Here is a 23384-nt window from a genome sequence, read left to right on the forward strand (position 1 = left end):
GTGGAGTGGAATCGCATGGGCGCCAATCTGGCCTTCTTCTAATGAGGATAAAATTTGACCCTTGCCATTCGTCTAAACCGGTATTTCAAAAACCAAATAATTTGTGTACAGTGGAACCCCGATTTATCGTTCCCGCATTCATCGTTTTCCCGCATTCATCGTTCGCCGCTCCTGGTCCCAAATTAAGTTCCATAAAGACAATGTAATTTTTTCCCGCATCTATCGTTCCCCGAAGTATCGTTTTCCCGCATTTATCGTTTGACGATCGCGGTCCTGTCGTATAATTTTCCCGCATCTATCGTTTGACGAAAATGAGACGAAGTGTTTACAACGTGTTGTTTATGGCTAATAACGACAGACACAAAGTTTGAATCTTCCCCAGGAGATTGAAATACGATAGGGAGAAGCTGAGTGCCGTGGGATAGTTACATTATCGCATTTCCCAAGATCCGGTATCCCCCTCCATTCAGCACTCGCCTCTCCCCGTCTGAAGCTTTCCTCTTCTCCGAAATAAAAAAAAGGTCCCAGCTCGAGCAGGGATCGTATTACGAAGACCTTAGCTTGGAAAGAAAATATCAAGTTACTCGAGAACAAAAGAAACCTTTTTCACGCTTCCCCCTTTCTCGACCACTGACTTTTTTTTAGCTGACTCGCTACAAAGATCCCCACCTCTGGAGGTCAACTGCTGCATGAATCACTGATTAGCTCAAAAAGGTGTGTAGAAATGAATTTCGGCAATTGGTATTATACTTTTATTATATTGAGATATTAGTGATGTACACGTAATTCAGTAAAGATTGATACCAAACATGACGTATTTCTAACGTTATTTAAACATTTTAAGCAAGGAAAGAGTTGGAATAATACGATGGTGATTTCTGGCGAATAACAATATCCTCGCAGCTGATAGGAAGCAGTTGATGCGATTTTTTTCAAAAACAGGGCGTCTGGTTACAATTTACGAGTTATGCTACAAGTTTCACTTGTCTGAGTTGCTAACGAAGCGATGTCTTCTCTGGATATTTTGTTTCTCTCGACTAGCAATCTGAATTCATCTGCTCATCTAGAGCTACGCTACTTATTGTTAGAAATGAGTGGGTAAGTTGCCTTCTCTATAGGATAAAAAATTTCATTGCGCAGTCATATGGTCATGCTTCACCCTCTGCAGTAAGTTCTGCCTACGCCGTACACGATAGCATTAGTGCCGAACTTCACCTCGCACGAGTGGTTCCGTACTTTCCCGGGTGGGTTGACTTAAAACTAGCGAGTGTTTTCCGCGTGGGTTCAATGGAGTCCGGTTTCATTTTTATTAGTTTTATTCTTATTCTTGGCCTTCTTGATCCATTTCATAACCAATCACTGCGACGGCGAAATCAGTTGTTTGAGGCATAACACGAACATTTCTCTAGTAAATACGTGTACTTGAAATGGCATTTGATGGATAAGAATTTTTACATCACACAGAAATGGATAATAGCCGTGAAAATTCCGAGTGGAGTGCAAACATTTTTTTAGCAAGGCGGCTTGTTCCTTTAGGATTTTAGCAAGAGAGATAAGTCGAATCAACAATATGACCTAAGTGTTTCGATAGTGTAATAATATTCCTGTAATCAGCTGAAATCTCGTTTGAATCCATTAATGAATGTCATAATTCGCAAAAATCCAGCTGATCCTGGGACATAGGCAACCCGGACAGCCATTCCCGCATTGATCGTTTTCCCGCATTCATCGTTCTTTTCATCCATCCCCCTGAAAAACGACAGATCGAGGTTCCACTGTATTATGAATACACTAATGGTGGGTAACGAATCGCAATCAATGCCTTTCGTTTTCTTTGATGAAGGAAACTACCCTATTGGAGGAGAGAACTGACCCCACACAGACAAATGAGAGGAAGACCTGAGCTAACAGGAAATTATAGGAAGTTTAACCCTTTTTAAAAGGTGGAGTTCTCTCCTTATGACTGCTGGACTGAGCCACAAGAGACTCTTCCGTCCCCTCCCCCAGTTCATATTTATAAAAGAATTTTGTTTAAAAATTGAAAACGCTGTTCAATAGGCAAAGCATTCTTTACGAAGCGCATATTTTTGTGAAAGGAACAAATATTTACTTTGAAAACTGACTGAATGAGCAATTGTACGACCGGGGTCCCCTACAACAAAGAGGGGTAATATAAAGGCCGCAATACAGTGAACGATCATGCTGAATGATATCATTCGCCGTGTATAGTGGAAAAAAATTGCAAATGAACTGTCATGCACATGTTTATTCAGTGAAAATTAGAACATGGTTTTATTTTGGGCCATTAACTTATGACATCAGATCTTGGAGAAACTTTGATATACCTTGGCCGACGACTGAAATATATGGACAGTCATATCAATACTTGAGGCCAAATTTATGTAGTATGTTGACAAAAAATGTGGAAAAGAAGGAGAAGAGATGGGGTTTCATATATGCATTTAGAAAATGGCTTATATGCAAGATGAGGAAGTAAGAAGTTAAGTTCTGCTAAGAAAGGTGATATAAACGTTTTCAAATAAAGTTATATTCTATGCAATTCTTATGCGCTCAGAGAGAAAGTGTGTTATGAAAGTGTGTGTGTTAAGAAAAGTTATCCATGTGTAAATTACTGTAAATTCACAATCAAATGCAATTGTCAAGAAAACAAATCACTCAATTAAACGAAAGAAATGTATTTTTTATGCATGTTAGCACCAGTCATGTTATAAATAGTGTATGATGGTAGCCCCAAAACCTTTCCACAAAGCGGTACATGTATATTCCACAATCATTACAGGGTTTTTTTATTTTTCTCGATGTAATGTATTGAATATGAGTGGAATAAAATTATATATTATTATACTACATTATATTACTTTGCTCGCATGATTCTGTGCATGATCAAGTAATCATTCAGCATGATCATTCACCGTGCATAGCAGCCTTGAGAGCCCATATAGATGTAGCAATTGATTGCAGATGCAAGCGGAACAAAGCAGACGGGGAAGATTTGTTAACAGCCAAAGAGAATGAAGCGATTGTTTGGCAAGGATGAAAGAACTTAAAATAGCAAACTGTGTGAAAATATACCATAGAATGTAAATGTACACTTAAGGCTAAACGCTGCGTACTGCTGGAAGACAGGGAAAAATTAATACTACAGTATTTTCCTGAAGTAAAATAGTGTAAAGGCAGTGTTACACGATACATTAACACGTACAAGTTAATGTATGTTTGCATGAATGACTTTTGTGGACCGAAATTGTACAAGTAAGAATGCATGAACCAAATTGGAACAGGTTCTACTTTGTTTTCATGCATTCACACAAGTTGAGTGGTTGCATGGTGCATTTTTGTGTTCATTCGCTCGTTCATACATTTAGAAATTAACCCGTACGGGTTAATGCATCGTGTAACCAGGCGTCAACACTTCAGTGACTTTTGAGCTGGGCAGTTCGAGGAATATAAAAACTTTCTAAGCCTATGCTGCCATTCTAAGGCAAACTTGTAGTACGAGAATTTCAACATAGAGAGCAGTTTGACGATGCCTAATCACCTTTTTCAAGTCCGAGGGCGTACCCACGATCTAAACAAGAGGGGGGCAGCTGATACTGTTCCGGTTGTGACATAGAAAAGCTTATGGAAACCAACATTTCAAATAATTATAACAGCACTGTATAATTTTTTAAAAATTATTTGATGGGAAAAATATTTCTATTTTAATTACATGCTTTAGATTTCCTTTTTCCTTTTATCTTGACCTCATGTAATGAATGATTAAATAATTCTTGGAGTATTGGTCATAAATAATGCTAAGAATATTTAATTAATAATACTTAATTTAACTATGAATAATTATTTAATTAATTGAAATTAATAGTAGCTAGGTTTGGTAATAGCCAGGGATGCCGACTAACAAAAAATATTGGGGGGGCCCAAACCGGGGGTCTTGCCCCAGGAAATTGTAGCGAGTTTTAAGTTTTTTTTAAGCATTTTATAAGTCATATGAGCACCGTTAGAAACCTGATAACTCGAATTTCGATATCTGGACACTCCAGGGAAAATCGACAAGCCTGGAACATTTTGTTTCTCGCACCCAGAACGAATTTTTGAGGGGGCTCGGGCCCCGTGGAGTGGGCACCACTAGTAATATTTTAGTAACTCTCGAATTTTAATGAAATTTTTGTCACTAGCTTACTATCACCTTAGATTTAATGATCCATGTAAAATATTTCCTTTATCTTTCTTGTAGTTTCCAAGATATGAGCAGTCAAAGTTTGAGATGTTTGCTCAGAAGTGGTGCAAGTGGAAGTCAAATTCCAGAGTGCAGGGCACAGGGTAAAAATTCACTACTCCACACATTATATATTTGAATGAAATTTTGACCCCTTATCTATCCAAGTACATGGCTTCCATAGTAACATCTTTTATTCCCCTTGCGTTGTTATGTTAGCCAAAATGATGTCAACAGATGTTAATTAACCAATTTCTTTATCTCAAAAACATTACTTCATATTTTCAGAATTATCACCTAAAGGCGGACTAGTTAACTCATCCAATTTTTTTTAAGTTGAAGGTTAATATGTGCTCCAATATACTGTGAAATAAAAATGGTGTTTTGACTGCAACTATGAGTATTTCAGGTTTTACTTTTTTTTGCCTACGTGAGAAGGATTTTGGACACGTACTGTAAGATAATAAGTATAACTGTATCCATACCTTCATGATGATATATTTGAAATAATGGTCAGTAAATCTAAGACCAAACATGTAGTCTAGCGAATGTGGCTCTTGTTCATACAATTTTTTTTAATAACAATACTTGGCTTGTGGCAGCTGAGGAGAAAAAGAGTCCAAATGGCTCAGGAATGTGAAATGATTCTCTTTTCCTGGAATTTACCCATTTTTCAAGTGTTTAGTTTATGGAAAAAATGGTATCAACATACATGAGACTCTCACTGTGCATTAGAGGATAAATGGAAATACTAATTTAAATAAAATTATTTAAATAATACACTACAATCATAAAACTTACTTTCGAAGAGAGGTGAAATGAGTCTGGCTGAACTGCTGTTGTGCAAAGTCAGCCTCACTTTCCCTGAAAAGTACATTCTTCCAGAACCTTTTGTAATGGGAGGGCTGACGGAACAAATGATGTTGCTTATGGGTACGTAACAGAAATCTTCTCTCTCTTGTGGAGGCCAGTGAAATGATCTGGCAGGGCCATAAGGGTGCGTAAATTTCACTTTTACATCATATTCTTCCTCGTGTTTAGAAATCACTAATCCAAAAAACCAGTGGTCATCATAAGCACATGCAATGTATGAGTTTGTTAAGATCTGTGAAAAGGTGATGAAATGAGTCCTGCTGAACTGGAGTTGTACAAAGTTTGCCTCACTTTCACAGAAGAAGTACATTCTTCCAGACCCTTGGTGATGGAAGAGCTGACAGAGCAAATGGTATTACTTATAGATATGCTACAGGTTGTCACCAATTTCCACATCCCTTGATGGCAACTGGAGTATTAAATTTCTATTTCACTGGGGGGATAATGCTGACATTATTTGCCACATTGTTTTCTTCCCTGCCTCACATATGATTATATTTCATGACAAACGTAAATAAAAGAAATACAATCCCACCTATTCAGCCTCACTTTTCAGTGTTATTCCATCTCCCCAAGGAATAAGAGAATTAAGTGCATTGTAGGTGTCAACCTCTACATTAGGAAGAATAAAATGTTACAATGTATCGCAGTGAGGGCATGATAAATCAAAATAGATTCCGCTTTTAGTCTTCTGCTAAGTCATCTTGTGTGAAGGTGCATGGATGTCCAAGTTTATTCTGTGTGTACGATCACTGTATTTTTACCTGAATATTAATCGTGTGTGCTATGAGTTAGGCAAAGCTGCTCATTGAGAACTTCGACATTAAAAACAGTTAGTGTCTCCACTATGTTTTGAAATGAGCAAATTGTTGAACTGTGCAGCATTCGAAAAGTAACTGCATCTGACTGCCACAAAAAAGCTACACACCAGTGGTGCGGCTGAACAAAATTGAGATCATGAGTATGCTTGAAAAACAGCTGTTATCTCTCAGAAGTGGGGTACCTGGTGAAGTCCTATCCAATGTCTGCGAACATCACAGAAAAAGTATGAAACCTAGCAAATATATTGTCATGATCCTTTTAAGAGCCACAAGAAGAAAATATCAAAATCACTGAGAAAGGTAAGCCTTCAATTTGCAGAAAAGGCCTGTAAAATCCCAACTCTTCGGAAATTAGTGCTAGGAATGAAAATATGCCAGCCATGTAGGGAGGAAGTACAGAAACACTCCAGGTTTGGAAATGTGCTTTCTGATGTTGAAGCAGTAGATAGTGACAGCGATGATAGTATTTTGAATTTTGAAACAACAGCATCCCAAGGAAGATCAACTGAGTTACTTAACATAACACTGCAAGATATAGGGGAGTCACCTTTAAAATTTCATGGCATATCATCTCAAAGAAGATCAACCCACACTAAAAGGAAAGTAGAGTCAGCATGCAGTAATTTTAAAAGGAAATTTACAAGAGTTCTTGATAAAGAGCTATCTCCAGGAAAGGATGACCCAAAACTGCCAAAAGAACTAGGTACTTCAGAAAGTTCATGATATGATGTGCTCATGTACTTAATCAAACAAAAAGTTGACACATCAAGCACTCATCAAGGAAAGGTACAACTGTTAACATTAGTACCAACTTCATGGAGCAGGAAGAAAGTAATGGAAAAGTTTCATGTGAGTAAGTACACTGCCCGCCAAGCAGGAGAACTTTTCAGAGACAAAGGAATATTAGCTGCACCTGACTGCACCTGAATTGAAAAAAGGGAAGGCAATCAGCAATGAAACATTGGAATTACTTAGCACTTTCTATGAAAGTGATGAGTACTCCAGAATTATGCCTGGAAAGAAAGACTCCAGGAGTATCTCCAAAAATGTACATGTTCAGAAGAGATTATTACTTGCTTACTGGAAGGAATTGTATTCTGCTTTTAAATTTGACTTACCCAGAATTCAAATGGGCTTTTCTAAATTCTGCAACCTAGGTTTAAAATGGTTTGTGCTAGCAGGATCTCCTGGAACGCATTCAGTGTGTGTATGCACAATTCATCAAAATGTCAACCTACTGCTTCATGCCTGTAATATAGAAGAAACAAGCCAGGACCTAATTGGTTATTTAGTGTGCTCTAGAAATAATAGGGACTGTATGCCGCGACATTGCTTTCAGTGTCCTTCACGTGAAAAATTGAAAAGCTTACTGCAGAAAAAGTTTGGAGAATGTGACCCCAGAGATAAAGTTTCACACAGTCAGTGGGTTTCCAGTGACAGATCTCAACTGTTGAACTTCACTTAGACATTTGATGAGTACCTATGAACTTTAATTGAAAGAGTGGAAAAACTTGTGCTCCTTCATTTATTATGAGGTACAGGCAAATTACCTTAAGCAAATGAAAGAAAATCTTGGACTCCATAAAGCAGTTGTTATCCTTGACTTCAGTGAGAACTACTCATATGTTATCCAAGATGAGGCACAAGGATATCAATGAACGAGTGATAGTTATACGGTACACCCTGTCGTGATTTATACTAGAGATCACCAGATGAAACAGCTTATTATTTCCAGTTTATGCATCTTGTCAGCTGATTTGGTGCATGATGTAGCCTTTGTTCATGAAATCCAAAGAATAATATCTTGCTTTGTTAAAGAAAATTTTACTTTAGTGAAAAAATTGAGTTACTTTAGTGACGGTTGTGCAGGACAGTACAAGAACGGCAAATATTTTCTCAATCTATGCAAGCATTACCAGGACTTCTCCTTTATGGCATCAGGGTCATTCCATTTCAAATCAACCAATATTTTGACCAAATGACACCCACCGACTCGGATTTTCATGAAACTCGCCATGGTCATACATTCTGGTATAATTTGAAAATGTGTACAATATTAGCCTCCAATTGTCTATTGTTAATGAAATATGAGCAATTGAAATTTGGGCCTGACCCCTAAAGTGTCGCAACGTGCAACACATGGTTGGTGTTGCACGTTTCGACAACACACTCCATTCCTGTTCGATGGAAAGGTATGATTTTTTTATAAAGCTAAGTGGTCCATAATGATCCCACTGTTATCATTAAATATTCAAGGCATGGTGTCATTCAGTTGCAAAAGAATAAAGTTTACAAAAAAATCTCGCTTGTACCATTCTTCATTGTCAGCATCCACAGGGAAAGGACATGCGAATGCAGACTCATGGTTCAGTTTACAGTAATCAAATTCTTTGTCTTCTCACAGTAGACACTCGTATGCGTTTGAATATAGTCCCCCCCTTTACTTTTACCACAGGCAATTTTGGAAAAAAGGGGACTATATTCAGACATATACGGTATATGCAGAAGAGGTTGATTTTATATAACCTCAAGGAACTTCATGTGCTCTTCAAAGACCAATATAAACAAGAAAAAATTGGGTTCTCCAAATTCTGTTCACTTCAGACATAATAGTGTGTGATGGCTGGGGCTTCTGGGACTCATTCAGTTTGTGTTTGTGTCATACATCAAAATGTAAAACTTCTAATTAGTGCCTTGCAATTGAAGGAAACACATAAGGAGGTGATGGATATCATCATTTCTAAATTTTGTGAATATGACCCTTCTGATACAGTGAGATATAGTCAGTGGGTTTCCACTGATAGAACAGAAGTTCAGTTGTTTACATCATCCATTGATGAACTCTTGGACATTCTATGCCTCAAAATGAATAAACTGATACCACATTGTTACGTCACTAAAGAACAATTCTTGTTTTCTTTTCAAAATAAGCAAGGAAACCTTCAGTCATGAAATTTAGTGAAAACTTATCATTTTTAATTCAGGATGAAGTTCAAAGTTATAACTGGACCAATCTATCATGCACCATACACCCTTGCTTGATTTTCCTGAAGAAAGATGGTACTCTCACCACCTCATCTCATTGTTTCATATCTGATGATCTTAGCCTTGATGTGGCCTTTGTTATGGAAGTGCAACACCACCTGATAGAATTTTTAAAGAGAACTTCGCCTATGATCCAAGACTTTCAGTACTTCTCAGATGGATGTGCTGGGCAATATAAAAACTGCAAGTCTTTTATAAATTTTTTCCATCATTATAATGACTATGGAATGAATGCAATCAGGACCTTTTTTTCCACAAGTCATGGAAGGTCCTCTTGTGATGGAATAGGTGGTACCATTAAACAGATGGCACAGCAAATAACAAACAGTAGTGGGATGTATGAATTTTGTAGAGATAATATGAAAAACATCAACATCCATTACATTAAGTCTAGTGATGTGGCTTGGTCACGTAGTAAATTTCTTGAAAGATCCACCAAGGTAATAACAATTCCAGGCACAAGAAACTTCCATCATTTTGTGCTTTTATCTGATAGAAAAGTCGCTGCAAAGTTCACTGGCTTTGATGACGAGTACAGCATTATATTTGATTTTTGTCCTGAAACAGTGGATTTACCAGATAATTTGGCTGTTGGGTCATATGCAGCTTGTATTTACAGCAAGCAGTGTGATAAATTGGACTAGGGAAGCTCTCAACCATGAGGAAGGTGATATTTCAGTGAAAATCATGACACTTAGAGGGCCCTCACCTTCATTCTGTTGGCCAGAGAGATATGATGTTTGCTGTGTGCCACTAGGACACATATTGTGTGTGCTTAGTTCTCCTGCAACCACTAGCTCTGGGAGGTCATACTTCTTGAGGGAGGAAGTGGCCAACATTTAAAAAAAAAATTTAGACTTTGTGAAAACCACTAAGACATCTTAGAATGTGGTCAGCCAGTTAAAAAAAGGAGGCTCACTTTCAAATCAATAACTAAGGTTGTTAATTTAATTTTACTGTGTTTACCTAAATTTTTAATGACATAGAATGACAAAATGAAACATTAAAAGGAAAAAAATGAAGTACCTGAGAAATTTCTCAATTCAAATGATTTGATGACGGTTCCCTTTGACAGTTGATAATGTACATTCCTGTGATTTCAATACATCTGGATATGAAATGTATCTGGTCTTAGGACACAGATTACAATGAATGTAGGATGTAATAGTGTACCAAGGATCATGCATTCTTTTTAAATTAAAACACCCTCTGCACAAATAGTTCAGATGGCACAAAATTAGCAGTACGTTGGGGAGTACATTCACATGATTGCCTTTGTATTTCCTACTCTAAGAGCCAGTGCATATGCTAGTGAGATAATGCATGCTCCAATATTGTTTAATCATGAGCATTAGCTTATATCTCCTCTAAATTGTGTAATACCTATGTGCCTTGAAAAAGAGCCATTTTTTTCCGGTGACCAGAATGACTATTTTTTTTATTAACAGGAACGTCGCACTCACGATTTCTTTCATCAGGATCTTTGCTCATACATTAATGATTACTTAAAACTGAACCATGAGTCTGCATTCGCATGGCCTTTCCCTGTGGATACTGACAATGAAGAATGGTACAAGCGAGATTTTATTGTTAACTTTATTCTTTTGCAACTGAATGACTCCATGCCATGAATATTTAATGATAATAGTGGGATCATTATGGATCACTTAGCTTTAGAAAAAAATCATACCTTTCCATCAAACAGGAATGGAGTTACGGATGAAAATAAAAATCACCATGTGTTGCACGTTGCGACACTTTAGGGGTCAGGCCCAAATTTCAATTGCTCATATTTCATTAACAATTGGAGGTTAAAATTGTACACAATATCAAATTATACCAGAATGTATGACCATGGCGAGTTTCATGAAAATCCGAGTCGGTGGGTGTCATTTGGTCAAAATATTGGTTGATTTGAAATGGAATGACCCACTATGGACATCCTTTGCTACAAGCCATGGAAAATCCCCATGTGATGGAATGGGTGGTACTGTAAAGCTTTTAGTTGCCTGACAGAGCCTACAGAGATGTTGAGGAGATGCCTAAAACTCTGTGGAAAAAATAACTAACTTCTGTAAGTCTAGAGTAGAAAATCACGTTGTGGTTGGTAAAAAGGAGACAATGTCAGAAACCCAACAACAACTTAAATCCAGATTCTACAAAGCAAAATCCATTCCAGGCACACGTGGATTTCACCACTTCACCCCTCTATCTAAAAATTCCATTGGAGCAACGAGGATAAGTTCTGATGAAAACTTCGGCATCACTTTTTGTTTTACCAATAACCAACCAAGGCCTGCAATTAAGTTTTCATTGATCTTAACAAACTCATACATTGGATGTGCTTATGATGAACACTGGCAGGGGCGGATCCAGGATTTTTTTCTGGGAGGGGCACAAGGATACCTTGTAATACAAAACGGACGCAATGATAATGGGACAGTATAAAAAATCTTGCATATTTTTAAGGGTTCTGGGGGGAACAGGTGCCCTCATGCCCCCTCCCCCTGGATCCGCCTATGACCACTGGTTTTTTGGATTAGTGATTTCTAAACACGAGGAAGAACATGATGTGAAAGTGAAATTTATGCACCCTTATGGCCCTGCCAGATCATTTCACTGGCCTCCACAGGAAAGAGAAGATTTCTGTTACGTACCCATAAGCAACATCATTTGTTCGGTCAACCCTCCCATCACCCAAGGTTCTGGAAGAATGTACTTCTTCAGTGAAAGTGAGGCTGACTTTGCACAACAGCAGTTCAGCCGGACTCATTTCCTCTCTCTTCGAAAGTAAGTTTTATGATTGTAGTGTATTAATTAAATAATTTTATTTAAATTAGTATTTCCATTTATCCTCTAATGCACAGTAAGAGCCTAATGTATTTTGATACCAATTTTTCCATAAACTAAACACTTGAAAAATGGGTAAATTCCAGGAAAAGAGCATCATTTAACATTCCTGAGCCATTTAGACTCTTTTCCCCTCAGCTGCCACAAGCCGAGAATTGTTATTAAAAAAAATTGTATGAACAAGAGCCACATTCGCTAGACTACATGTTTGGTTTTAGATTTACTGACCATTATTTCAAACATATCATCATGAAGGTATGGATACACTTATACTTATTATCTTACAGTACGTGTCCAAAATCCCTCTCTGGGAGGCAAGAAAAAGTAAAACCTGAAATACTCATAGTGGCAGTCAAAACACCACCATTTTTATTTCACAGTATATTGGAGCATAAATATGAAGTAATGCTTTTGAGCTTAAAAAATGGTTAAATAACAACTATTGACATCATTTTGGCTAACTGTAATGTTGTGTCCATGATGTTCGGCGTGATTGATTATACATTGATGTTTGAATTGTATTTTTGATTGTATGCGTGCTTGTGTTTATATTGCTGTTTGGAGTTGAGGGCGCTATGGTGATGGGGTAGTAAGCTACGGATTGTTAGTAGGAGACCCATTTTGGATGCAGGAGAGAAAATAAAGCTCTAAAGATTATAAATGACTGTTATTGTTTGAGTAGAAAGAAAGGTTGCGACATCACACTAACATAACAATGCAAGAGGAATAAAAGAGATTACTATGGAAGCTATGTACTTGGATAGATAAGGGGTCAAAATTTCATTCAAATATATTATGTGGTTCCAGAGTTGTGAATTTTTACCCTGTGCCCTGCACTCTGGAATTTGACTTCCACTATAAACACTTCTGAGCAATCATGTCAAACTTCGACTCGTCATATCTTGCAAACTATGAGGGTGAGGAGGAAATATTTTACCTGGGTCATTAAATAGGTGATAGTAGCTAGTGACAAAAATTTCATTAAAATCCGAGTCGGTGGGTGTCATTTTGAAAATTTCTGTGTGATTTGACATGGAGTGACCCTACCAACAATAAATATGTGTAAAACTTAAGTTTTGTCAAAATTTTTGCGTATTCTCTTCTTGTATTTTAAAAAATTATATTTTTATAAAAAACTCTTTTGTGACCTCTATTTATGTAACAATATTGTATATTATTGTATTTTATTGTGCTCTCATGTTTTCATTCATAGACCTGATGAAGGTTTTAAATAAAATGAATCGTTGGCTAAATACTTTTTTGCATCATATACCTCGATTTGACCTATACTATAAGAATTATTTTACCATCACATGTTTTATAAAAATACCATTTTTCTTGGATTTAAAGAATCTTTTTATGTACTAACTTTAATTCTGATTCTAGGAGGGAAGGGGGGCAGCTGCCTCCTTCTGCCCCCCGTTAGGTAAGCCTATGCTCAAACTCTGGGTACAATGCCATTGGTAGCTGCACGAAGGAGTAAGGTTTGTCATCAGATGGTGGTGACGGAACCATGCAGGTACCAAGGCATGGATGGATAAGTTTACTGAAAGCCTAAAAATAAACGGCAAGAACTAAAAATATGAGGTGTTCAAACATTGAGGAAACCTGCCTATGGGTCATGTGCGTAAACAGTGAGGGGCAGAGGGGGCAGCTATCCCCTCCTAGAAGCAAGAATTGCATAAGTGTTTATGCAAAATCAGTACTGAATTGAAATGAAAGCATTCAACAATTTTTTTTAAACACACGGAAAATGATATGTATTAGTAAAAGGTTTGTAAATAAAATTAATCTATTTTCTCAAGGAAATAATCTCATGAACTAATGTCACCACTTGGTTTCCCCCCCCCCCCCCTTGTTGTGGCCCTGGGTACACCCTTGCAATGGGCTAAAGAAACCACCCAATTATTGGTATTAACATACTGCCATAACATTACCACATAGAATGGTATTCTCCCATTGTAAAGCAAAGAGGAATGTTATCTGTTATTATTAGGGGATGATTTGAATATTTAGGGAGAAATCCTAGGAATTGAAAAATTCTTTCCACCTCCTTTAGGATGTTGATTTAAGAAGTAGGAATGTTGTTAACTGACGGGATTCCTGTTTCTGAAATCAACATCCGGGATTTGTTTTAGCGAATATGTGGCAAACACTTGACGAATGCCCTGGGGTTAAAACTCATTCACAATGTGTACCTCGCTTATATATTTCACGGAATGACTTTTTTGTACAAAGAAATACATTTAAGTCGGTGAAATCAATGTCATTATTTTTTATTGAAATGATTTCAATTGGCTTGCAAATGGAGACTTAAGGGAATTTTTCTTAATCATCCGACTTCCACGTCTCCCAATCATCTTCTATATTATTTCTACTGTAGAGATACCTTTTTCTCAACTTATACGCAACCAAACTCTACAAATGAGGTACCAAAATGCACACAATTTATCAGAGAACATGCAACGGCATATCTTACTTCTTATATATTGCTATTGTTTCCTAAAATTGGTTTTTAAATTAATTTAAAAAAATAGAGGTAAATATTCCTGACGTTAATGGCACACAAACTGATACATCTGTTCATTTGCATCAATATCTTGCATTCGTGAAATAACTTTTATCAAAATGAGGCTGATTCCACCTTCAAGTCTCCTGTAGATACGTAAGTATGAGTCATCACGTGCATTTAACAGAGGATAGTGTAATTACTTCAAATGTTGTGTTTAAAGAGGTCCTCTTACCTCAACTTGTACATGAACATTCCAATTAAATGTGTACATAAGACCCTGCCTTTTTTTCTACATTTTAAAATAAGAAACGCACCTATCCCTCTGTGGACCTGCATTGAAAAGAGCAGGGGAAGCCCGCTCGTAATATTTATCGAAATAATTACTGATACAAAAGAGAAACCAATTAATCGGAAAAAAATACGGCACAGTGCGTACTTGAGTGTCGACGTAATTTTCTCGATAAATCAATTTCGACCAAAGCCCACACTTGGGCAATGTAGTCTTTGCGGTAATCAAGGGCGTAACCAGGATCAAAAACTAGGGGGGGGGGGGTTTGGGGGACAAGCCATGGTTGTTGAATTAGGAGGAATGAACCCAACAATTTAAGGAAACTGTAACTGCTCTTTATTAGTTTTTAAAATTATTAGCTTGAAAAAACATTATTTTCCGTAAAGACATTAGCGATTTTTTCTTCTGGGGGTTTGTGAGGGGGGGCAGCTGGCCCTTCATGCCCCTCTCTGGGTTCACCAATGGGAGAGTTTGAAACCCTGAGATCAGTGGCGCAGCAAAGAGAGGTTCTGGGGGTCCGGACCCCCCCCACCACAATATAAAAAACTCTATAACTTATCAATGTTCAACTTTGTGGAAGTTAAAGTTCACAAATGAAAAAACGATTTAGTTTTCTTCCACTAATTTATTTTGACGGTACGACATGTTTTGACCTTGAGCGGTACTCGTACTTGAGAGGTACTCGTACTTGAGAGGTACTCGTAAATGACCGCTCAAGGTCGAAACATGTCGTACCGTCAAAATAAATTAGTGGAAGGAAACGAAGTCGTTTTTTCTATAACTGATTGATAAATAACTACCTCATGAAAGAAAACAAAATAATGAATTTACAAAATATTTCTTTAACATTTGAAGTTCTTTGTAATGCAAAAAGTGTTAAAAATAATGTAAAACCCAAATTTTAGTACCCCGTTTTTTTTTAAAAGAATTTCCCCCTCCCCTGCTTTGGACCTCTCTCCTCCCCCCACCCCCGAACAAATTCCTGGCTACACCCTTGACTGTGATAGGTGCAAAGTGTTGGTAATGTTGAACTTGTGTAGTACTGAGTGCTGAATTTGGAACAAAAAATAGTGTAGGATCACTAATGGATTCATTAACGTGTGCAACACTTGGGAGTCAGCCGATTGATGAATAACTACCAAAGAATATAACGTGCGTCGCATACATAACAGGACTTGTTAATTTTTGGAGTAGGATGTGTAGTAGTAACTCTGCAAAACCCTACCCCAGGAGACAGAGAAATGCGAAGAGAACATCAGATATCTGATGTCATTTACTTCCCTGCATCGATGAATGAATAAGAAAAGGCAACATGTTGAATACAGTTAATGCCATACTTCTGCTGCCGACCAAAGGCTGCCCACATAGTATCTGAAATTGCAGTAGGAAGTTTATCTCATAATACTATATATACCTTCTTTGAATGTGTCTTCTATTTTGCGATGCCCGCTGCAGTCGCTGTCTACCTTCGCCAAGTATCACGTTTGGAATCATCACACTGCACATCTCATTTTCCTGAATATCACATCCATGTCCCCATCCTCCGATCACAGCTTGTATTTATCCATCCAAGGTTTTTGTTCACTGGAATAGGCAAATATAATATTAGGTTACAATTGCAATCACAGTAAAAACGCATTTGATAGGTAATGGAAAACTTTTCGAGATTGCTTTGACAATATTTTGATCAACATTAAGTACAGAGTATATGCATCAGCAGAACAACATCATCCCTCATGATCGCTATTACAATAGCCATCGCCACTGTAGTTCCAGTTTTCAGTGACTAAATTATTCAGGATTCGTAAAGTCAAAGTCGTGATAACTGGAAAAACCTGAAAAGTAAATGAAATGTCGATACATATAACTTGTAATGGTAAACGCCAAACAGTTGGCAAATGTTCAGGCAACAATCGGACTTCCTCGAAGGCACGAGCGGAAGGGAGATATGTACAGGGGAATATAAGTTCCAACAATGGAAACGTTTCCATTGTTGGAACGTACGTTACGGTTATTCGAAGTGCAAATAAAAGGAATTTCACAAGGTGCACATCGCCATGGAAGGTAAACCGTTGCCAAATAAAAGTAAATGGTTTCCTAACAATTGCACTAAGTTATTAATTGCTGTTACGTGCCTTGACAACTGTTTGCGGTTGATTTCATTTTTAATGTGAATCTATTAATCACAATAGTGTTACCTTGGCCCAAACTTTTCCAACCCAAGCCACCGCTGCCAACCTTGAATAAACTCATAAATAGGTTAGATGACTAATATATATAGGTTTCAGAGCTATATTCAAATGCATACTTCAAAAACATTAGCATTTAAACTTTCGACATCTTATTGTACGATATCTTTTGTAAATAAATCAATAACAAAATACTGCAATTTGTAACGGAAATGATAAAAATACTGAAAGATATGCAAATGCACCATTGACCTTCAATTCAAAGGAAAAAGTGAGACGGGATTTTAGGTTCTCCGTCCTGAGCTTTAACTTATGCAAACATCCGCACTACGGACAGGCCGAGGTATTTTTTACCTGCTCGAACCTTTGTCAGTCCTGCAGGGCTATTCTGCTAAACGGGGCCATAGGTATGGCCGGCCGTAAGTTTCTTATGGCCTATACCGATTCCACTCTCGAGGGGCAATATCAGGCAAATCGTAAGGCCCGGCCAAAAGTTTTAACGCCCTTAACGCAGGCGAGTATGAGAATTATAATTGGTACTATAAGTTGGGTTAACTTTTTTTAACAGTAGTCATATTTTGAGAAGGAAGTTTGTTCCAACGTGGATAAAAAATTTATTTTATGTTCCTTAACCGAAACGGACTCTTATTAAAGGATAAATTTGGATTTTCTTTAAACTCTGACTGATGATCTTTAAAAAAAAGCGAAGAACGCAAATCACGGACGAGAAGAAGCAGAAGAAATTTGTACACAATTTGGACCCTACAGTATTACAATATTCGTGAATTGTACATGTAATGGATAGAGTTAGACCATGACATCCTATTGTAATTCTAACCCCCTTTCTCTCCTTCCAATGGTGTAACTATTGTCTCATGGCTGCAATAATTTGCCCTCAAAAGCCGTTTAAAATCCAGCCAATGCACGAAATCTAAAGATGAAATTGAAACTTTAAGTTTCATTAATTTTATTATCAGAGGGTTATGTTTAGGTAGCTGTATAAAATGAAAACATCAATATGAGACTTTTATTCTTTCCTTGATTTGTGGACGACATTTGTCCTTTATGCATCGACCTACTGAAGATTGCCTTACTGCCAAAAGTAAGTGTTGCCCTATGTTTCTTAGATATCCTCCCTCATGAACCGTAATGCTACGAGAATCTTAAAACATAAAACATATATTAGCGGATATTTCAAGCTACCTACAGCTTTTCGAAACAAGTGAGAAATCTGCTGGCAAATGTAGCACAGAAAGCAAATAAAAGCCCGTTCATCCGTTCACTTTAACTGAGCATCCATTAAAAAAGTATTTCTAACTTTTTAACTACAAGCGAACTTTTAGTTCATCCACTATATCTACTTACGAATAAAGTATCAACTTCTTTTGACGCGCGTAAATATTTAATGAAAATATCATCATCGTATGCGAACGGATTACACGTATCCCGTGTACTCCTTCTTTCCAGATGAAATCGGCGTCTTTATTTTATATATCTATCCAATGGCCGTTGAATCTGTGGATATGCTCCCCCGCAATATTCATATATTTCTTGAAACAATCGCTATATAATGGACGAACCTCCGTAAATTTCTTCTATAACTCCTTCTGCCGGCAATGTTATTTGGTATGGCCCGATTTATGACCGCCTCCTAGGCAGGCCATAGTATTACGGCCTTTAGGCCATAGCTACCGCCCGACTTATGGCCTTTTGCTCAGAGTAGAATCGCTCGAAGCCATACGTATGTCTCGAGGCCGTAGTTATGGTCGATTTCGACTTTTGGCCCGGCCATACGATTAGTGGAATAACCCTGCTGGCTGACCCTCATTACGCTGAGCGGCCAGATCGGAATTTCCGACCTCGACGCCTTCTTTCCCGCGACCCTCCCTGTACAATCCAAATTGCACGACCATCTGGGATGGTCATTAACGGGGTGCGTTTTTCCTCAGCACTCAAGTGTCGTTATCTACAAAGGACTTTGCCGCTATGGCTGAGAGAGGTCTGAGTAATGGATGAATGCATTTATGTTTGAAAAATATCTTGCCAAATTCTAAGAATACATGCCAATGCTTTTAGTGAAAAGATTCACAAGAAATTTTCTCATTTTTCTTAAGGAAATACGTCAAGGGACTCACATTCCTGCAAATGCAGGAATTGCCAATTACTAAAGCAAAGTAATGCAAGGGAAGATTTAGAAAACGCAAAAATGTCAATATGTAGAAATATAGGTCGTATTAGCAGTAGTGACGCGTCACTGTTAATACGCCTTATTACGCCACTTATAGTTTTGCTTAAGACACCTAAGATATCCATTACTTTACGAACTTTAAATCTCTCTGTTTTGATGTGCATTTCCTTCATTTCTTTCTCGTGATCATGTGTAACATAGTACAACGGTAAACGTAGGATGTCGATAGGTACCTTCACAGCACTAGCGCTCAAGAATCGCCCACCAAATCAAATCCTCTCAACCAGTATCCCAAAAGAACCTGCGAGAAATAAATGAAATCCCTCACGGAGGAACACCGCCCAAAACTGTTACAGTTAAAGAGAGGAGTTCTCTGCAGTCCTCTCTTGGGTAATTTTATTGTAATTACTGCAACGCAAATTTCATAATGACTGCGACTGCCTCCTGTAGATCTTATCGAGAACGCCCGTCCTGCATTACCGATTTGTAGTTTTTCCATATTCGTGACAGGTATTGCAATGGTACAATTGGCACATGGATCACTGTGGAAATTTCTCTCAAGTTAACTAGAAGAAGTTCTCTTAAGGGAACTGTTTCCAGGAAGATGTTAATGCACACAGGTACATGGTCACTGCGAGCCATCACTGTAAAAGCTCCTTGACGGGGTTGAAAAAGAGAGTGATTCATTTCCAAGAATTCATTATACTACGCCAGGATCCATGAAGTACCATTGTGCCTTGTAACCTCGCCAATCCTTCACTCCAACCCTCATTATCCCTTGGGTCTTTACCTCTTTCTTACTCTGCTATTCAAGGATCCTTCAAGGCTGGGAGAGGTGGGGGAGGAGCGGCCTTAGGTTGGGGGGAATCCTTGGGAATTTTCGGCCATTGAGACTATCCATACTTTCCCACTAACAAGCTTCTTTTGCGTCATTCACCGCCTACGTCCCCCTTGCGGCGATGGAAGGATAGAGGTAGACTATTGTGGGGGGGTATTGTGTGTATATGCCTCCCAGCACTCAACGTTTTCAAGATACGGAATTCCAACGCTTAACTGGCATAACGATCCCGGATATCTCTAATCCTTGGTAGAGGAACAGAACCATGCATCTACACCCATTCGGTAAAAACAAACTAAACAATATTACCAAATATGCCCCTACACACTCAGCCGTTCACGTTAGTAAAAACTAAACCAACAACTTTAACTGTACATTTGAAACAAAAAAGAAACGAGACCTGTATTCACAGATTTTCAATAAATGGGAAAAATATATTTTCGGTTCATCATGAAACGGAATTTACCATTTAAATACTAAACTTATGCTCAAAGAGGGCATATTTCTCTGTTTTGATATTTTATTGCAATTTATAAATAGTATTTGCTTTGTAATTGGGCCTTGGCCCGTTAATTAATGAATAAAATATGAAACTGTGGGTAACTCCGCCGTTGCCGTTGCGCTGCAAAGGGGATTGAATTCATCCAGGTCGAAGAGGAAATAATGTATTCCTGCGCATTTGGGGAGTAAGGGAAGGGACGAAAATAGACCTCGCCCCTTTTCAGATCTGGGATTGCGTCACCCGATTCTGCTTTTTTTCGCAGGGGGAGCGCTCGGCTTTTGTTCGTTTCATGGTTCGGTTCGTTTCCCCCACTTCCTGTGCCTACCCCTCCCCCTCCCTCAGAGCACAGTGTGGGAACGGCGTCCGACACACATTCTCACAAAAGTCAGGCGCAGGCGGGTGCAGGGAAAGCCCCTTTTCCACACACCTGTGGTCCACGCGAACAGCTGGAGCGCAGATGGTTTCATTCCCCACTAGGGATGGGCGAAGTCGTTCTTTTCAAAGATTCGATCTTTATGATTCAAGTCATTCTGGTGAGTCCATCAACTGATTCAATCATTTCGATCGTTCAATCATTTTGATTGATGAGTTGGAATTGACTGACATACATGTTTGAATCAGAAGATAGGAACCGTTTAACCATTCAACACCGATCACAGACGGATTAAGACCTATTTACTGAAATGAATCGCATGACTTAAGGGAATTATGATCGAGAGATTGAGGAAACTGATGCCAATGAACACAATATGAAAACTATAGTCAACTGCTAATTTTAAATAAATCATCTTCTGTAATAAGGTGCTGATAGCGATTTTATATTTTGGTACAGAGGAACATTTTCGCTTTGATACATTTTTGGAGAGATTTACGAATCGATCGATGATTGATGATCGACCATGGAACGGGAGGTCGGGCTGTTTGATGATGAATTTTATTTTGCGCAATGAATCATGAGTCATTTGAACCACTGGGTGATTCAATCATTTTGAACGAATGGTTCACGAAAGACCCATCGCTATACCAGTTTTGGTTCGTAGCAATGAATCGTCGTGTGTAATCGCTCCAAATGTACACGAAATGGAAACTCTGGAAAGAAAGGAAAAATGGCGATCGACATTAGCAATTGGACGCACTGGTTTCAATGTCAACCTTGATAAAAAATAATGCACATGGCTCACGGCAACGAAAATTTCAAAGTTAACCAACCCTTCATTCACGAGCGGCACAGCTGACGCTGTCAGGGGCGCAACTAGGAATAAAGGCTGGGAGGGGGGGGTTTAGGTGCAACCATGGCCCTTATAACTAAAACCGGGGTGTGTGGGGGTCATGGAATACCCACCAGGGTAAGCGGTTGGTACGAGATTAATTAATTGCGGACTTTTAAGGCAAAAGGGTCAAAATGGTGAGTTTTACGGCTTTCACAGGGATATTTTATTAATCCTTACACTATCATATCAGTGATATCAATCCAAATAAGCGAAATGGATTAAACTTAAAACTTTCTCTGAGCAGTGGAGGGGGGGGGGTTTAACCCCCAAACCCCCCCTCGCTGCGCAACTGGTCGCTGTAATATGCCAGGAGCACCGAGTCACTTTTTTAAGAGTCACGAGTGATGTAATCACATGTATCGTTGGCAGTGGCTTTATATACGCGAAATAATAACATCTTTGTAAGGAAATGACAGGTGGAACATTAAGAGAATTAGAGAAGAATATGATATTTGATGTAAGAGCATAACGGAAAGAACGAATCTCATCCCTGCTTGTCTGTTTGTCTTACAACCGGGCATTGAGATGTAACAACAAGTGAAAGAGTGTAAAATTTTAGATTTTCCTGGAGTTTTGACGGAAAAAATTATCCTGTAGGAGAAGAGCATAAACAGAGACCCAGGCCTGCAATTAAGCAGTGCCTGGAACGCCATAAATCATCGCTACATTCGCACACAACAATAAGGGAACCAAGGTGGTGAGTTAATGAATAAATAAGTTCCGTAAAAAGTGGAACAATGAAAAAACCGGTGAAGGCGAACGCAGTCTTAGCCGTTGAAACGTTGGGAGAAGTAACGCAATACCACACCCGGTGGGAAACGCGAGCAATATTTCATCTAATGAAATTATATTATCGAAAACCCGAGTTTTCAGTGGAACAAACGTAGAAGATGAACGACTCCGCCTACGCCTAAGATTTTAAGCTGAAGTTTTACGGGGGAAATGTTGATTACCAAGAACGTAATTCGCTTTCAGAAATCGGAATGTGTCATTGAAGCATAAGTGATACGAAGCATAAATCTGAATGTAGTCGTTTGGCAATATGCTTTAATTATAGCTCAACAGAAGTATATTTATGGGTGAAGGAAAGTAAATGCACTAAAGTAGAGACATTAATGTATATGGAAATTAATCATCATTTATTTGAGAAGATTGATCTAGAATTGTGATAAATAATAAAAGAGAATTAATACGATTAAAGTTGATTGGATTGAAGGTAAAATGATGTCCTTTTGGGGAACCTCCCCTCCGAAATGTTATACCCTCGGGAAACTACATGAACCACGGTAAGTCGAAATTCGAACGGAATCTTATGTCAATCAGTGCATTGTTTGATATATGCGGTATCATTAATATTTGTCTGCTGCCAGTTACGCCATCGGAATTTATATTTCACTGGTACGTGAACCGAATATAAATAGCTTGGCAAAGGAAAAGTGTACCTCGTACCATTGAGGATAGCAACGTTGTCTTAATTGATAGGGTACATGGCGTCGCTCGCTAGGATCACTCATTGCATTTTTTCCACAGTTCTAACCTTGCCTGTATTTGCTCTAGGAATTACTGACCATTTTTTTATGAATCAGCATGCATATTTTGCTGGTATGCGTAATATTTCTATGGCCGTGCGGTGTGCATGTGGCGGTCCTCTTGCACGCTGCATGTTGGTGATTTGTCACCCCCTGCCAAACACCCTAGAGGTGGCTCGCAGGGTATAATTTAGATGTAGATATAGAAAAGTTAGGTATCCCAATGCATGGGAATGAAGA

At 38.3% G+C, this 23384-nt stretch overlaps 1 long non-coding RNA gene across 1 annotated transcript in view; it reads right to left on the reverse strand.

Annotated features, from left to right (window-relative positions):
* The window catches only part of LOC124172187, a 49967-nt gene that overhangs the window by 18343 nt on the left and 8240 nt on the right, over positions 1-23384 (reverse strand). The window contains exon 2 of the long non-coding RNA XR_006868073.1: positions 16042-16211. This is a non-coding gene — a long non-coding RNA (uncharacterized LOC124172187). The remainder of the gene's footprint in view (positions 1-16041; positions 16212-23384) is intronic.

Source organism: Ischnura elegans, assembly GCF_921293095.1.
Source record: "Ischnura elegans chromosome 13 unlocalized genomic scaffold, ioIscEleg1.1 SUPER_13_unloc_1, whole genome shotgun sequence".
In the NCBI taxonomy this organism is placed as follows: Eukaryota; Metazoa; Arthropoda; class Insecta; order Odonata; family Coenagrionidae; genus Ischnura; species Ischnura elegans.